General features: G+C 40.3%; 2 protein-coding genes and 1 long non-coding RNA gene across 5 annotated transcripts in view; 2 read left to right on the forward strand and 1 right to left on the reverse strand.

Annotated features, from left to right (window-relative positions):
- Positions 1-14,924, forward strand: part of LOC117821670 — a 393,061-nt gene that overhangs the window by 31,252 nt on the left and 346,885 nt on the right. The window lies entirely within an intron of this gene.
- LOC117821787 overlaps positions 12,709-14,924 on the forward strand; it is a 6,575-nt gene continuing 4,359 nt past the window's right edge. Inside the window, exon 1 of the mRNA XM_034696292.1 lies at positions 12,709-12,717. The gene's annotated coding sequence lies outside the window, so the exon portion shown is untranslated. The remainder of the gene's footprint in view (positions 12,718-14,924) is intronic.
- Positions 14,249-14,924, reverse strand: part of LOC117822403 — a 1,560-nt gene continuing 884 nt past the window's right edge. The window contains exon 3 of the long non-coding RNA XR_004633165.1: positions 14,249-14,589. This is a non-coding gene — a long non-coding RNA (uncharacterized LOC117822403). The remainder of the gene's footprint in view (positions 14,590-14,924) is intronic.

A 14,924-nucleotide genomic window follows, 5' to 3' on the forward strand; every position in this document is an offset into this window, starting at 1 on the left:
ACTCCCGCGGTGAATAGAAGGATGTACAGTTTATGAAAAGAGTCTCCAGATTTGGACTGCATGACTTCTTCAACACTGTGGTATCTGTACACCAACCTTCGTTTATGTAGAAACAGATTCCGCCTCCTCTCGCCTTCCCAGAGAGTTCCTTTACGCGGTCCGCTCTGTGGAGCTGAAAGTCCGGTAAGTGCAGCGAGCTGTCTGGGATGTGTTCACTGAGCCAGGTTTCAGTGAAACACAGGGCGGCGGATCTGCAAAAGTCCGTGTTTCTTGAGTTGAGGAGCAGCAGTTCATCCATCTTGTTTGCCAGGGAGCGGACATTCGCCAGGTGAATGGACGGGAGCGCACTGCGTAACCCCCGCTGTCTCAGTCTGACGAGCGCGCCTGCTCGCTTGCCCCGGCGCTGGCGTCTCCGGCAAAGACCATAGAGAGCTGCGGCTCCACCAGCAAGAATCTCTGTGTAACTTCCAGGTTCAATGAAAACCGGTGTAAAAAGTTCAGCAGGACTGTTCAATGTTAATAAGTTAAAAAGATAACTGGTAAAAGAAACCAGAGAATAAAACTACAAAAAAAAAAGAGAAAAACTCAACATGTTCAAGAGAGCGCAGTACCAGGGAGACCGTCTGTGGTGCCATCTTGGCCCTGTCAGGTTTTTGAAGAACTATTACTTAGTAGCTTGTGGGTGTTTTTTTAAATGTATCTTTTTATATAGGAAGGGTTAACATGCTGACACAACAGGCCATGGGTTGGAACAGACAGAAGAGGGACAACCTTCATCAAGCCTTAACCGGCAGATACATCAAAGTAAGGAGAACTTAACAAAGCCTTCAGTATATACAGATATCTTTTTCAGTATCCACATTCTCATAGATATAAATGATTGTTAGACTTTCTGTAGAAGACAATCAGAAGACATCCAATGTCAAATACAAAAGTATTATAGTTATCTTCCATGTATTGTGTTGCATGAGCTCTTATGTCTGGTTCTTTTCTGTTCAAAAGGTCACAGAGAGGGCAAAGGAGAAAGCTGCCAGCCTCTGCAGCATCCAGAATGAGCACAAGCTGGATGAGGAGACCACACAACAGTTCCAGACCCAACTCAGTCGAGGCATGATGTCTGTCTAACATGAGTCTGGTTCTGCCTGAGGTTTCTGCCTGTTAAAAAGGAAGTTTTTCCTCACCACTGTAACTAGCTAAATACTGCGATGTGCAACGCTCATGTTGGATTAAGGTGGGGTCAGACTGAGTCTTATCCTGTCTTGAAGTTGGGTCTCTGTTCATAATTTGACAGAGTGGTCTAGACCTCCTATGTTTGTAAAAAAAAAGTCTTGAGATAACATTTGTTGTGATTTGGTGCTATACAAATAAAGATTGATTGATTGATACAGGTACAACATTTACAGGACATTGATGTCCTCTCACACATACAGTAGATCTTTTAATGCATGGATCTCTGTAAAACAACTTAAGGTAAAAGCCATATTTAAAAAAAAAATTAAAAAAAATCATTTCTGCACTCCATATTTTCTTTTTCTTTTTTTAGACAGAGTCCATGCACCTGGATGTACTGAAGACCTGAGGGCTGATATTGAAAACATCACAGCAACACTTTTGCACAAGAAGCAAGATCTGATTGTCAGCATGGTTTGTAGTCCAGAGTTATTTATGTTACTGTTTACAAAAACAACTTTATGATATTGTTATGTGCCTGCCAGCCACATGACATGAAGGTCAGAGGTCATGGACAGGGACACTAACAAAAAGAAACTTCAAACCCTCAAATACAAACAGATGTAAGGCCTTTGGGGTCTAAAAGGTGGAGTGGAGGTGTAAAGCTCCACAGACACCCACTAATACTACAAAGAGTAGACAAACTAAGGAACAGGCCTAAACCAACTGTAATCTGAAAAAAACTCTCCTGAGAGATCAATCCTCTTTTTAATGATCCTTTAGTCACCCTCTTTCCCTCCACAATCATACACACTCTCTCACAACACACTCTTCAAACAAACCCAGAGAAAAGAACTGAAGGTGTTGTCTTCTCTGTTGCACACACCTAACTGAGGGAAAGGAGCTCCTTTTATTGAGCAGCCAGGCTGATGAGCTCAAGCTGGGTGCAATGAGGGCAGGTGCTCTCAATGATGGGCTCGTTAGGAGCCCTGGAGGTCACAGACTACCTCCATCTGTAACAATACAGTGACACTGTTTTCATTTTGTCTCATTTTTTCACATAGTAACAGGGTCAGACAAAGAAAGAAAAAAACAATGACAGAGCTCAAGAAGAAGCTTTGAGAAAAAGTCTTGGAATACAACATCCTGGTGGAAGGAGATCAAATTGATGAGGAGTTGGCTTGCAGTCTCACAGAGGGCTATGTCCTTCCATTGGAGAGACATGAAGATGGTATTATAATTGTTAGAGTGGCACAGTTGTCTTTTAATTTTTGAACATAGTTTATGCTCATGATACTTCTGACCAGACATGATGTCTCCAAATTCATGGAGTATCTACTCGGTCACCTCTCATATAATCTCCTTTTACAGATTCCACATACAAATGTATGGTATGTTACTTGAGGTCTGGATTTTAAAATTGGGAAGTGGGCTGGTTGTCATTTGTAGTACGTTTGTAGTCTGAATATTATTGACCAATCAGGTATCAGCAGGGCTTCAGTGTGTGCAGGAATGTATGGAGGGAAAAAGAGGACAATTGGTCTAATGGCAAACTGTCTGTCTGTGGTAATCCCTCATTTATCTAACTCTATAAACATGTCAACATGATAGTGCAGCTAACAATGTGTTCAGAATCAAATGTTAGCCTTTAGATACCCCAACGTCCCAGAATGCATCAGAAATGATGGATCTCACCTCCATTCAACAAACAAACTTTTGAAAACTTGTTTTCTTCTAATTGAAGAAAAAAAATGTAATGTCATTTTTGCAAACTAGAAAAGCTGTTAACTCATACAAATTATTGTGCAGTACAAATTCAACACATAAATACTCATGCATAACCCTCTGTTCCTTTCCTCTCCTTAATTCAACTTCAGGCTGAAGAGGTCTGTCTTTGACCAGGTCATGCTGGTCAGATGCTTGGAGGAGGAGCAGATCATCCTTGTGTGTCTCAACACATCAAGTACCTTCTTGGGGACATGCAAGAACTTGAGGAAGTCAAAGAACAGACTTTGGAGAGCATCAAAACCAGCAGTACGTACAAGACCTTCACATTTCAAAATGTTCATCCACTGTTATCAAATTGTCTTACATCGGTAGATGTCATCTGATGTCCTTGAGACACCTTGTTCTCAAAAAAAGTTCAAGAACAGAAAATGCAACCTCTTACTGTATTATTTATTTAAGATTGACGAAGAACTCTATTTTGAACATGAACTTTGACTTTTAGAGTTTTCTTCTATTTCTGGGCCAGTAATCATTGCTGTCTGATATTGAAACTAATTCTTTTTTTAGTGGTGGTCACTGTAGCTGCAGCTGTGGTGGAGCCCCTTAGTTTAAACATAAGATGAGTTCTCTATGTGCTGGAAAAATTCATTGTTGAAAAGATAGTGTGTGCATGTTTTTCTGTTTCTGACATTTAGTATTTAGACAGTGGTTAAAACGTGGGGGTGCATGACTTTGTTTGTTCTGAGGGTTATAACTCCTCAGCAGAACACAGATTAAGAAAGTACTTCAACATTTCTGGAAACAGCTGATAAAAAGTTGTTCAACGAGGGAGTGACATTATTTTTTAATCTTTTCCCAACAAAATTTCCTCTACAGATTTCATTGACCTGACAGAGGATGCTTCACATGGGCTCATCAGTGTCCTCAATCACAGGCTGCACTTACTCAGATGTCAACACAAAAAAGCAGTGCATGCATACAGCAGTGTAGCTGCTGTGGACTCTGATTTACTCTCCATACCAGAGGACAGTGAGGAGTGGTATAACAATGGCCTGATCCAGAGGAAGACGATGTGTAAGGCACAGAACACAAGGAAACACTCACTGCTACCTGCTTCCAATTTCATATTTCTTGACTTTCTTTATTTCTCTCTTGATTTAGATAATTATCCTTTCTGTTGTTTAATTCTTATTTTTCTGGATTAGTGAAGAAACATATTTTCTACATCAATTGTAGGTTTTGCTTTATTCTATCTTGTTCATTTAAGGGTTGTGTGTTTTGGCAGCAGATGTCTGATCTGCCCAAGTTATTTGGGGGCTGCCATCCATATCGCTTAAAGGTGGAGTAGGAGATCCTGAGAAAGCCGCAGCAGTTAGCTTGATTTTGAAAGCACACAGCCGAACAGAGCCCTCCCCCTCCTTCAGAGCAGCCTGTAGGGAGAGGGGAGGGACACGCCTCCAAACACATGAACGCGCTGTGGCAGACTCCTGCTGGAGGATGACGTCACGATAGCTAGCTGTGGAGCGGCGAGCGATTGACTTTATTTTCATCGGAGGAAAAACACGTCTATCTCCCATGTAAGTAAACCGATTATATTACCACATTAAAAAATAATGTAATTAGTTAGAATGCACAGCATAGCCTGCATGTTAGCTTTATGTGTGTTTGTTTTTTATCATCTGAAATACAGCTAGAGCAAGTTGTTGCTGCCGGGCTAATAACTCCGGCTAGCCATGTTTATTTTGATTTAGCATGTCATGATGTTTAGTTACTAGACGGCTACAGTGCCTATATATTTATTAGCGTTCACCATTGTTGACAGTCTTCATTTTCGTGTTGGAACTACAACATATTGAGTGTTTTTTGTGCTTGTTAGAGCTCTCATGATGACTGCTGATTACGATCCTGAGCCAAGCACCTCAGGTCGGAGAGGACGAGACCGGGGTCGAGTGCAAGGCAGAGCCATACGAGCGAGAGGGAGAGCAACGACCGGGGACGAGCTCCAGATCCTGGGGACAGCAACAGAAAGTTCCGCCATGCTGCACTGACAGGTTGTTGTCTGGCAGCATGGAGCACTTGGTGCAGGTCATAGAGGAGTAATACCTTGTTGCTGTATCTGGAAAATCCGTGACCCTTACCCAGATCCACATGGACAGTATAAAGGTTTCAGTTGGAAGTGAATTAAACTATGACATGATTACATACAATACTTGTATGGTGACCCTTTAGTTCCTTTGTATATATTTTATCTTCATGTAAAAAAATACTTGAGTGTGCTGTGTATACATTTGTTAAATAAATCTTTAAATGTACACTGGCCTTCTCTCTTCAAATCACAAAATAATTTAAATCCATATCAAGTAACATACAACATTATAAACAAATAATTGCAATATCAAAGAGTTGTTTTACATTTACTTTTATTAGAAAATGTATTTATTACAGAAATAAAAACAATGGCTGTTGAAGGTAAACATGTTGGCGTGGATCATCCGGCCTCCTTGTTCTCTTCTTTGGCATCCCCCAGTTGCTGTCAGCTTTCTGTGCAGGATTGTGCTCTGGAGGTCTGTGATGTACTTGTAGTCCTTACCCACCTTCATTGTGTACAGGCTCCACTTTTTTGACTTCTTGTTAAATATTGTGCAATACCTGACATAGAAGAAAGAATCAGAAGTTTAGTCAAAGGTTCTCATTATCTTACAGCACTGTGCATTTGATTTCGATCATAATAACCCTTTCTTCAGCCCCGTATGTAAACAGTTATTTCTTCTAGCCATGCAAGGAGTTGACACCACTATCACTAGTGTGTGCTTAGTGCCTACTGCAGTGTGTATTGTGCACATATGGTACATATACTGTATTTCTTATTGATATATTGAATATTATCTAATATTTTCAGAGTAAGTGATGTCAAAATGTGCTCTCTCCCTCTTTGGAGAGGAAGACTGTGCCCACAGATTATTAATACAATTATTCTGTGTATTTGATTCCTCATTGAACACTTTTATTCATGCTTTCCTTCACCAAACCAAGCTTTTAGAGAAGCAGCTAACATTCACAGGATTTTTTATCAGCCAAACTTTTTGTCTCTCATCTCTTTAGTCTGTATGGTGTGGTCTCAGATTGCGATTTAGCATGCAGATCACGTGAAGTGAAAGAGAATGGTTTGGATTTTATTTTGTGCGGACATTAAAAAAACCCTTCTGCGTACGTAAATCAAAAATAGCTCATAATAAAAAAGAGAGCAGTATTTATACCTCCACGCAAGCAGTGGTCAAAGCAACATTCATGTTCATGGAGTTCTCATCGGGCCTGAAACTCACCGGTCAGAGGGGGACTCCGAACACATGAAACAGCTGGGGTGGAGGCCTCTGCGTCCCGTGTTTTAACGGTGTGGACGTCCATGTTTCCTTCTCGTAGCTATGAAAACACAGACAAGACGGCATTTAGACTTAGTACAACATCCCATTCATGCTGATAAAGAGCAACAGAAGAGCTACCAGCTAACAGACTGTATACAAGTCTCTATAAAGAGCTACAAGCTAACAGACTGTGTACAGGTCTCTATAAAGAGCTAGCAGCTAACAGACTGTGTACAGGTCTCTATAAACAGAGCTACAAGCTAACAGACTGTATACAAGTCTCTATAAACAGAGCTACAAGCTAACAGACTGTGTACAGGTCTCAATAAACAGAGCTACAAGCTAACAGACTGTATACAGGTCTCTATAAAGAGCTAGCAGCTAACAGACTGTGTACAGGTCTCTATAAACAGAGCTACAAGCTAACAGACTGTATACTGGTCTCTATGAACAGAGCTACAAGCTAACAGACTGTGTACAGGTCTCTATAAACAGAGCTACCAGCTAACAGACTGTATACAGGTCTCTATAAACAGAGCTACAAGCTAACAGACTGTGTACAGGTCTCTATAAACAGAGCTACAAGCTAACAGACTGTATACTGGTCTCTATAAACAGAGCTACAAGCTAACAGACTGTGTACAGGTCTCTATAAACAGAGCTACAAGCCATTAGCCGGCCGCTAGCATTAGCCGAAGTTATCGCTAGCTGTCTCATCGATGAACTAAACCATGAACACAAAGACAAATGAAATGACATGATTACCTGTCCAGTAGAAAATCAGCAAGCATGGCGTCGCTTTAGAGACCCTTCAAATCCTTCAGCCGTCGCTGAAATGCATCCCGAATATTGACTCGTGTTTGTATCTTCATCCAGTGTTTTTAAGTCGTCTCCTTTTCCATCACAGTCTTCCTCTTCTTGCTCTGTTTAGCGGCAGAACTTGAGGGCAGAACTTGAGCTAAATCGTTGGTTTCTCTCTCTCTGACATGTTTATCAGGTGTTCTGTGTTAGTGAACAGCCTGTTGATGACGATCTCAATCAGGTCACGCGCACTCCTGTAAACAGGAGGTGTGTCTTTCGGCAGGTCACAGGTCATCCGGCCGGTCAGCCAATCATTGCGCTCGATGGCGAATGAATGATTGGACTAACTTATTGCAGTCTAGCTGCTGACACAGACAACTGAGATTTCTCATCTCAGTGTTAGATCACTTTGTGTATTACTCCCTATCGATGTATACATCGCTTTTTGCTCGTGATTGAGAAAAATGTATCAAAATAACATATCCTACTCCACCTTTAAGATAGAGGGCTGAGCTCGTACAGTATTCACTGAGACCATAGTTAGAATGCATGTTGTGATTTTCAGACAGGTGCTACCTTGCCAAGTGTGAAAGTTCATCAAAAAGTTTTAAAAAGTCGGCTCTTTGAGTTTTTATCAGTGAAATTTCAGAAATCCTTTGAGCCACACAGCTGAGCTGGCTGTATATTCATCATGGGTGCATGTACAAGGTTTGTGGTGATTTTGGAGTCACTGGTGACAACGAGGGACGCGTGGCGTACGAAAAGGCACGATTTCCACACTTTACTGAAAAAGGCGGGGAGGCCTGAGGACACCTTTTCTTGAATAAATCCTAGATGCTTTAAGATAGAGGGCTGAGCTTGCACAGTATTCATCATCACTATAAGTGCAATGTGTGGTGTGATTTACAGACAGATGCTACCTTCCTAAGTGTCAAAGGTCACTGAAAAAATGGTAAAAACTCACCTTTTTCTGTGTTTTTCATCAACATTTCAGAAATGCTTTGAACTAGGAGTCTGAGCTGGCTGTGTGTTCATCATGAGTGCATCTACAAGGTTTGTGGTGATTTTGGGGTCACTGGTGACAACCAGGGCCGTGTGGCGTACGAAAAGGTGACTTTGTGAAAAAGGCGATTAGGCCCGAGGACACATTTTGCTTAATAAATCCCACAGGCTTTAAGATAGAGGGCTGAGCTCATACAGTATTCACAAGGACCATAGTTAGAATGCATGTTGTGATTTTCAGACAGGTGCTACCTTGCCAAGTGGGAAAGTTCATCAAAAAGTTTTGAGAAGTCACCTTTTTGAGATTTTATCAGTGAAATTTCAGAAATCCTTTGAACCACAAAGCTGAGCTGGCTGTATATTCATCATGGGTGCATGTACAAGGTTTGTGGTGATTTTGGAGTCACTGGTGGCAACGAGGGCCGCGTGGCGTACGAAAAGGCACGATTTCCACACTTTACCGAAAAAGGCGAGGAGGCCTGAGGACACCTTTTCTTGAATAAATCCTAGATGCTTTAAGATAGAGGGCTGAGCTTGCACAGTATTCACAGGGACTATAGGTGCAATGTGTGGTGTGATTTACAGACAGATGCTACCTTCCTAAGTGTCAAAGGTCACTGAAAAAATGGTAAAAACTCACCTTTTTCTGTGTTTTTCATCAAAATTTCAGAAATCCTTTGAACTAGGAGTCTGAGCTGGCTGTGTGTTCATCATGAGTGCATCTACAAGGTTTGTGGTGATTTTGGGGTCACTGGTGACAACCAGGGCCGCGTGGCGTACGAAAAGGTGACTTTGTGAAAAAGGCGATTAGGCCTGACGACACCTTTTGTTTAATAAATCCCACAAGCTTTAAGATAGAGGGCTGAGCTCGTACAGTATTCACAAGGACCATAGTTAGAATGCATGTTGTGATTTTCAGACAGGTGCTACCTTGCCAAGTGTGAAAGTTCATCAAAAAGTTTTGAAAAGTCGCCTTTTTGAGTTTTTATCAGTGAAATTTCAGAAATGCTTTGAGCCACAAAGCTGAGCTGGCTGTATATTCATTATGGGTGCATGTACAAGGTTTGTGGTGATTTTGGAGACACTGGTGGCAACGAGGGACGCATGGCGTACGAAAAGGCACGATTTCTACACTTTACCGAAAAAGGCGAGGAGGCCTGAGGACACCTTTTCTTGAATAAATCCTAGATGCTTTAAGATAGAGGGCTGAGCTTGCACAGGATTCATCATTACTATAAGTGCAATGTGTGGTGTGATTTTCAGACAGGTGCTACCTTCCTAAGTGTCAGAGGTCACTGAAAAAGTCATACAGAATGCCACTGTCATTGTAAGACCAAGGAACAGGTGTGTGAATGATGTGCACATATAAAACCATGCCTGTGCCCTTGGTCACACGTAAATGAGTATTTCTGAAAACTTTTTGTAGCTGATCACTGTGTGGATGGGTGGGTCATAGCTACAATCTATTTTTCGTTGGAAAAAATGATCACTGATGCAGTCACATGATGTTAAGTTTTAGCAATAGAGTTTCCAAATTATCATTTGGAAATATACCTTTCTCCGTGTACCAGACATCGTGCTTGACGGTCAGTGATGATGCAGTGAAGAGTCACATCTCGTGCATTCAACAATGCCAGGCTCCTCCTCAGGTCCTCTTTGTCCATGTGGTACCTCCCACTGACCTCATGGCTCTGCTCACCCCCACCAAAAAAATAAACACATACTGAAATGCTTTATGGACAGTGATTTACAAATTTAATGTCAAAACTTGTCTGTTAGGCTTGATTTTCCTCAAGATCTTTTATATCCAATTATTTTTCATAACGATGTGTGAAGATATGAACATGAAAGTCACAAATACTGGAAGGTGTATGCGTATCATAAGACATAATCCTTTTAACAGTATGGAGTACGCTTGTAATTAGTAGACTTTCCCATCTTAATATTCAGAAGAGAGTTCACCTACTTTAACCACTTCTTTTTTTACTCTGTTGTGCAGCTTTGTTCTAAACCATTTATCACAGATTTCAACCAGACAGCTTTTCTTTCTGATCCAAACTTGTTACCTTTCACAGTATTTTGTGTTTCAATTGTAACAGTTACAAACAGTAACTCATCGTACTGTCTTTAAAAAGTTAGTGACTTTCTATAAGATACAAAAGTTAGCTCAGCTGTGATGACACTGCTATTCATAGCTTTCACGTGACGTCACACACTTATGGAACTAGGGTTGTATGATTTTTTTTGTCACTAATTATACTAGCCACTCTAGTTTGTGATCTGCTGGTATATCTTAATTACTTAAGGTCTAGAGGGACTGTTGTTAAGTCTTGCTTGTGACAGCAAGAAGGTGTCTCTGTTCATTGTGTGTAAACTGTGTGCATTAGCTCACAGTTTACACACCAGCACCACCAGGTAACGGGGAATCTCTCCTACTCATTATTCAGTTTAGTTGTATTTTTGTCACTATGAAGCTGCAGACCTGAACAGCTGATCAGTGCGCTGCAGGCAGAGGAGCACGTCTGTGTTGCGTCCGCAAATAATGCAAAACAAACAGGCTCTCTGATGTCAATGTGAAGTGCTGAAAAAAAACACAAGTAGATCGTACACCTAAACCGAGATGAGTGCTCAGGTCAGAGTCTTTCAAAATGACCTGAATTGCAGGACTGACCCGTCTGCAGAAACTGTAGCCTAGCTTGCTGCTGTTTCTCCTGCAGTTTCTCACAACAGGGGCCGCGCTGACCGGAGTCCGTTGTTGCTAGTACAATTACTAGTGACATAAAACTCATACAACCCCACTTCAAAAACATTGAAATATCCCTGTAAGAATCCCATCTGAGAAATAAAACCCTGAGAGGAGGATTCATTATATTCGACGCTCCTCTGTCCCTGATGAGGGAACAAAAACACAATAAAAGTCCATACGTCTTTGAACGAACATTACATTAAAGGTAAATTGAAGTAAACATAGAGTGATTTAATCATTGTATGTTCAGTCAATGCAGTACCACTAACACGTCAGTGTGCGTGGACCATAGAATGTATAAATAAGGCGTAGACCGATGTAAACAACTCCAGCAGTATCTTGTTACACTGCTAGCCAACCAGCTAACGCTAGCTTAGTAATAACGTCTGTTTTCACAGCTGGACACCTTTATCCCCACAGTCTGGTGGTAAGGTGTTCTTGGTGAGTTAAGGTGAAGGTTCATATTTAGTGTTGAGGCTTGATGGTGAACTTTTGGGAGGGAGAGACGGTTTTACACGTCTGAATGAATGGAAGTCATCATGTTGGTGTTCTCTGCCCTCCAGGCTGCTGCGGGGGTCACGTGACTGAAAACTATGAATTCTGTTGGCAGTGCTGACAGCAAACTTTAATTATGTGGTAAGCATTAGACAAAAAAAATCTACATTTTAAAATGCAATCTACAGACCTACTGATTCCACTTTGGGCTCTGAAATCAGGTCTTTTTGACTACATGAACAGAAATGCATACACACAGGAAGGTGGTCTTCAAAACTATTGTGAACTCCCCATATTACATGCTAACGTGTTCAAATGAAATACCGCAACCTCGGAGAAATACAAGTTACTCCTATTTCAGTCTGTCATCAATGAATTGGAATGGTCACGGTTCGGTCACCAACAAGTGGTTTGCGCGAGCGAATATTGGCGGTGGCATATGCATAACATTTCAATCGACAACGCCTCTGGCTAAACTAGAGCACCACAATTCACGTACTAACACAGTAACAGTAAAATCACGTTAACTCACCTCTGCAGGCATGTGAAGGTATGATGTGGAGTTTTCAGAAGCACATGCCTCCCACTCTCCGGGCTTCCATCTGCACACTGCACCAGAGAGTTGTTGTCTCGCTGTCCCCTGCAGCCGAACTAGTCACAACAATGATGCCGGGCTTTCACTTCATTGTCGTCGCGTTCGTGTTCAACGCTATCAGGACATTCGGATAGCCTTCAGCTATCTAGTCCTGATTAGCCCCTTAGACTGTAAATAAAAGATTAGCCCCCTCCTCCATCTTTGAGCGTGTGATTTCAGGGTGAGCATGCGCGTTCTTCTTCTTCTTCTTCTTTTTCTTCTTCTTCTTCTTCTTCTTCTTCTGGATGCGCGTTCCTCTCCTCACTTCATGCCTAACGTCAGCCAACCAGCTGGACCAGAAGAAGCAGAGATGATGCTGGTTAAAGTGTAAATGATACTAAGAATTAACATTAGTATTATTGATATTATTACCATTATTATTATCATGACTATAATTATTTACTATTTAGTTATAACATTTTAATTTTTTGTTTATTCATTTATTTTTTATTTTGATCAAATCGATCTAATCACTATAATTATTATTAGTATTAGTTGTAGTAGTATATCTCTTTATTTATATTAACTCAATTTCTTACTTGCCCACTGAACTAGTCCCCCCCCCCCTTCCTTTTTTATGGATATCATTGATCACATGTAAACATGTATTATTCCATATAATGTAAAAAATAAAAAAAAACTCAAGTTTTTAGTTTTTTCCCGCCTTTCCCTCCTCTGCTCCCTCGCGACCGTAAGTTTCCATGGTAACTCCTCCTGTCAAACGTATAGAGAGAAAAAACACTTTATGAATCTTTGGATTCAAATGAAGACAGAGAGCAGTAAGTGTCCCTTTTTTATCTTGAATTTAGAACATTGTAAGCTTCACAAAAAACATGTATTATTTAAATACATTTCTGAGGGTTAATGTTTCATTTTTAATTAGATTTCTTTATTGTGGGGGTCTTTAACCTTTACTGGGCCTAGCAATAGTCTTGAAAATAAATAGTTTCATCTTCTTTGCCACGACAGGAGTAAATTCAAATGACAAATACACCAAATAGGTGATGTGACATGTCTCCCATGTTTAATCATACAGTTATGGTAACAATTGTGCTCAATATTGAGTATTAAACAATATTTATGGTCAAATCTTACATATCCTGTCATAGTTTTGGGATGTTTGTCTGACGTTATCAATTATTCCAGTCACTATGTGGCTATTACACAGCTACTTAAATTAATTTATTACTTATATTACTTAGTACTTAAATTTGTATTATTTTTTATTTATCTATTTTTATTTTATTTTAATTGTTTCTCTATTTGTGCTCAATTACTCTTGAAACACTCTTGCCACTATGTCTGTGTTGCTGCATCAACCAAATTTCTCCATAGGGATCAATAAAGCATTATCTTATACTATCTTGTCTAACTTACTTAAGAAAAATGAAACATTTTGGTTCAAAATGTTAATTTAGAAGACGTTTTTGTGTATGTCAAGTCAAAAATTTGTATTAAAAATAATTGTTGAGACATTGTTTCAGATGGGTAGTAGATGAGCAGTGTCCATAACATAGGAGTTTTTTCTTTGTTTGGTTCCCGCCTCTTGACCTACTTTCTGATTGGTCAGCTCGCCACAAGCCAGTTGTCCATTGATTGGTCAGTATGGACCTCGTCAGTTGTCATCTGGTTGTCATCTGGTTGCCATGCTGCTATCCTCGGTGTTGCCAACTTAGCGACTTTATCACTATATTTAGCGAGTTTTCAGACCCCTCTAGTGACACATTTTCATAAAAGCGACTAGCAACTAATCTAGTGGGATTTCCTGGTTTTAATTTAGTTTATTGAAGACTTTGACGCGAAAGTATGTATTGTTCCAACTCTTTTCAACGAGCATTGCCGTGTAGCTGCAGGTAGAGGAGGGTGCGTTCCACCCTTTCCACAGCCAGACTGTAAATGTAGTGCGCATGCCCGAAGTGTAAGGACAGGCTACTGTAACAGCTCCCAACTACAAAGACAGGCACACACAGAGGTTGATGAAGGTTACACTAACAAAGTAATGTGTAATACATGCATCATGGACAATAGGTCAGCTTTTTCATGGCCACTACATTTAGCCAGGCGACCACATTTTAACAGAGCAATCCTAGCTACATGCACTATGTGAAAACTTCCATATTCAGTTACTGTATGTTCTATTTTACAGTTCTACATGATTGTAGTTGGCTCTTTCTGTATTATTCTTTATACATGCTTGTTCTAAATTTCATTTGTCTAATAAAATAACTTATTTGAATAAATTAGAAGTACATGTGGTTATTGTCTACTTCATGCAGAGCAAATGTGTTTTGCAAACACTGGAAACAAATCTGATAATTCATAAATAACTTTTTTATTTCAAAACACTGGTCATATACAAACATTTATAATTCCACAGGTATGATGCAGGTGTTCGTCATGAAAGACATATAACTATAAAGGAGCCTAAAAGGAAGTGACCCCAATAGATTAAAAACATAATTATGGATATGATATAAACATAGTGTTGTAGTGGATGTAAAGGGTAAGTGTCACAGTTCTCTCCCCAGGTGTGTTAGGTGTTTGACAAGCCAGTTTGAAATTGAATTGTGCAATTGCTCTCGTATACTGGTCCACGTAGAAAGGCTTCTCTTTGGTGTGATCATCCTCACAGCTGGATCAGCTCTGAGGTCCTGTAAAAACACAAACGAGAGGTCACATCTAGGGTTTCAAGCTTTTATTCACCTGTGGTGTTCTCTGGTTCTGCCTGCTTTACAAACACTGCCCACATTGCTCAATGTACAGTATGAAGTCAAGATTCATGAAATGTAAGTTACAGGTCAGACTTACAGTGTGCATGAGGCTCATTCACATACAGTTCCTTTAGTTTTAAATGATGTTATCTTTTTGAATCCAACTCTCCCTGTGATCACAACATGTGCTAACAAATTAATTAAGTAATTTCCCCTGTAGGTAAAAATATAGTTTCATTCAGTCGTCTTTATAGTAGGCTGTTAGTAGGTGAAAG

This window comes from Notolabrus celidotus, chromosome 1 (assembly GCF_009762535.1).
Source record: "Notolabrus celidotus isolate fNotCel1 chromosome 1, fNotCel1.pri, whole genome shotgun sequence".
NCBI classification, from domain to species: Eukaryota; Metazoa; Chordata; class Actinopteri; order Labriformes; family Labridae; genus Notolabrus; species Notolabrus celidotus.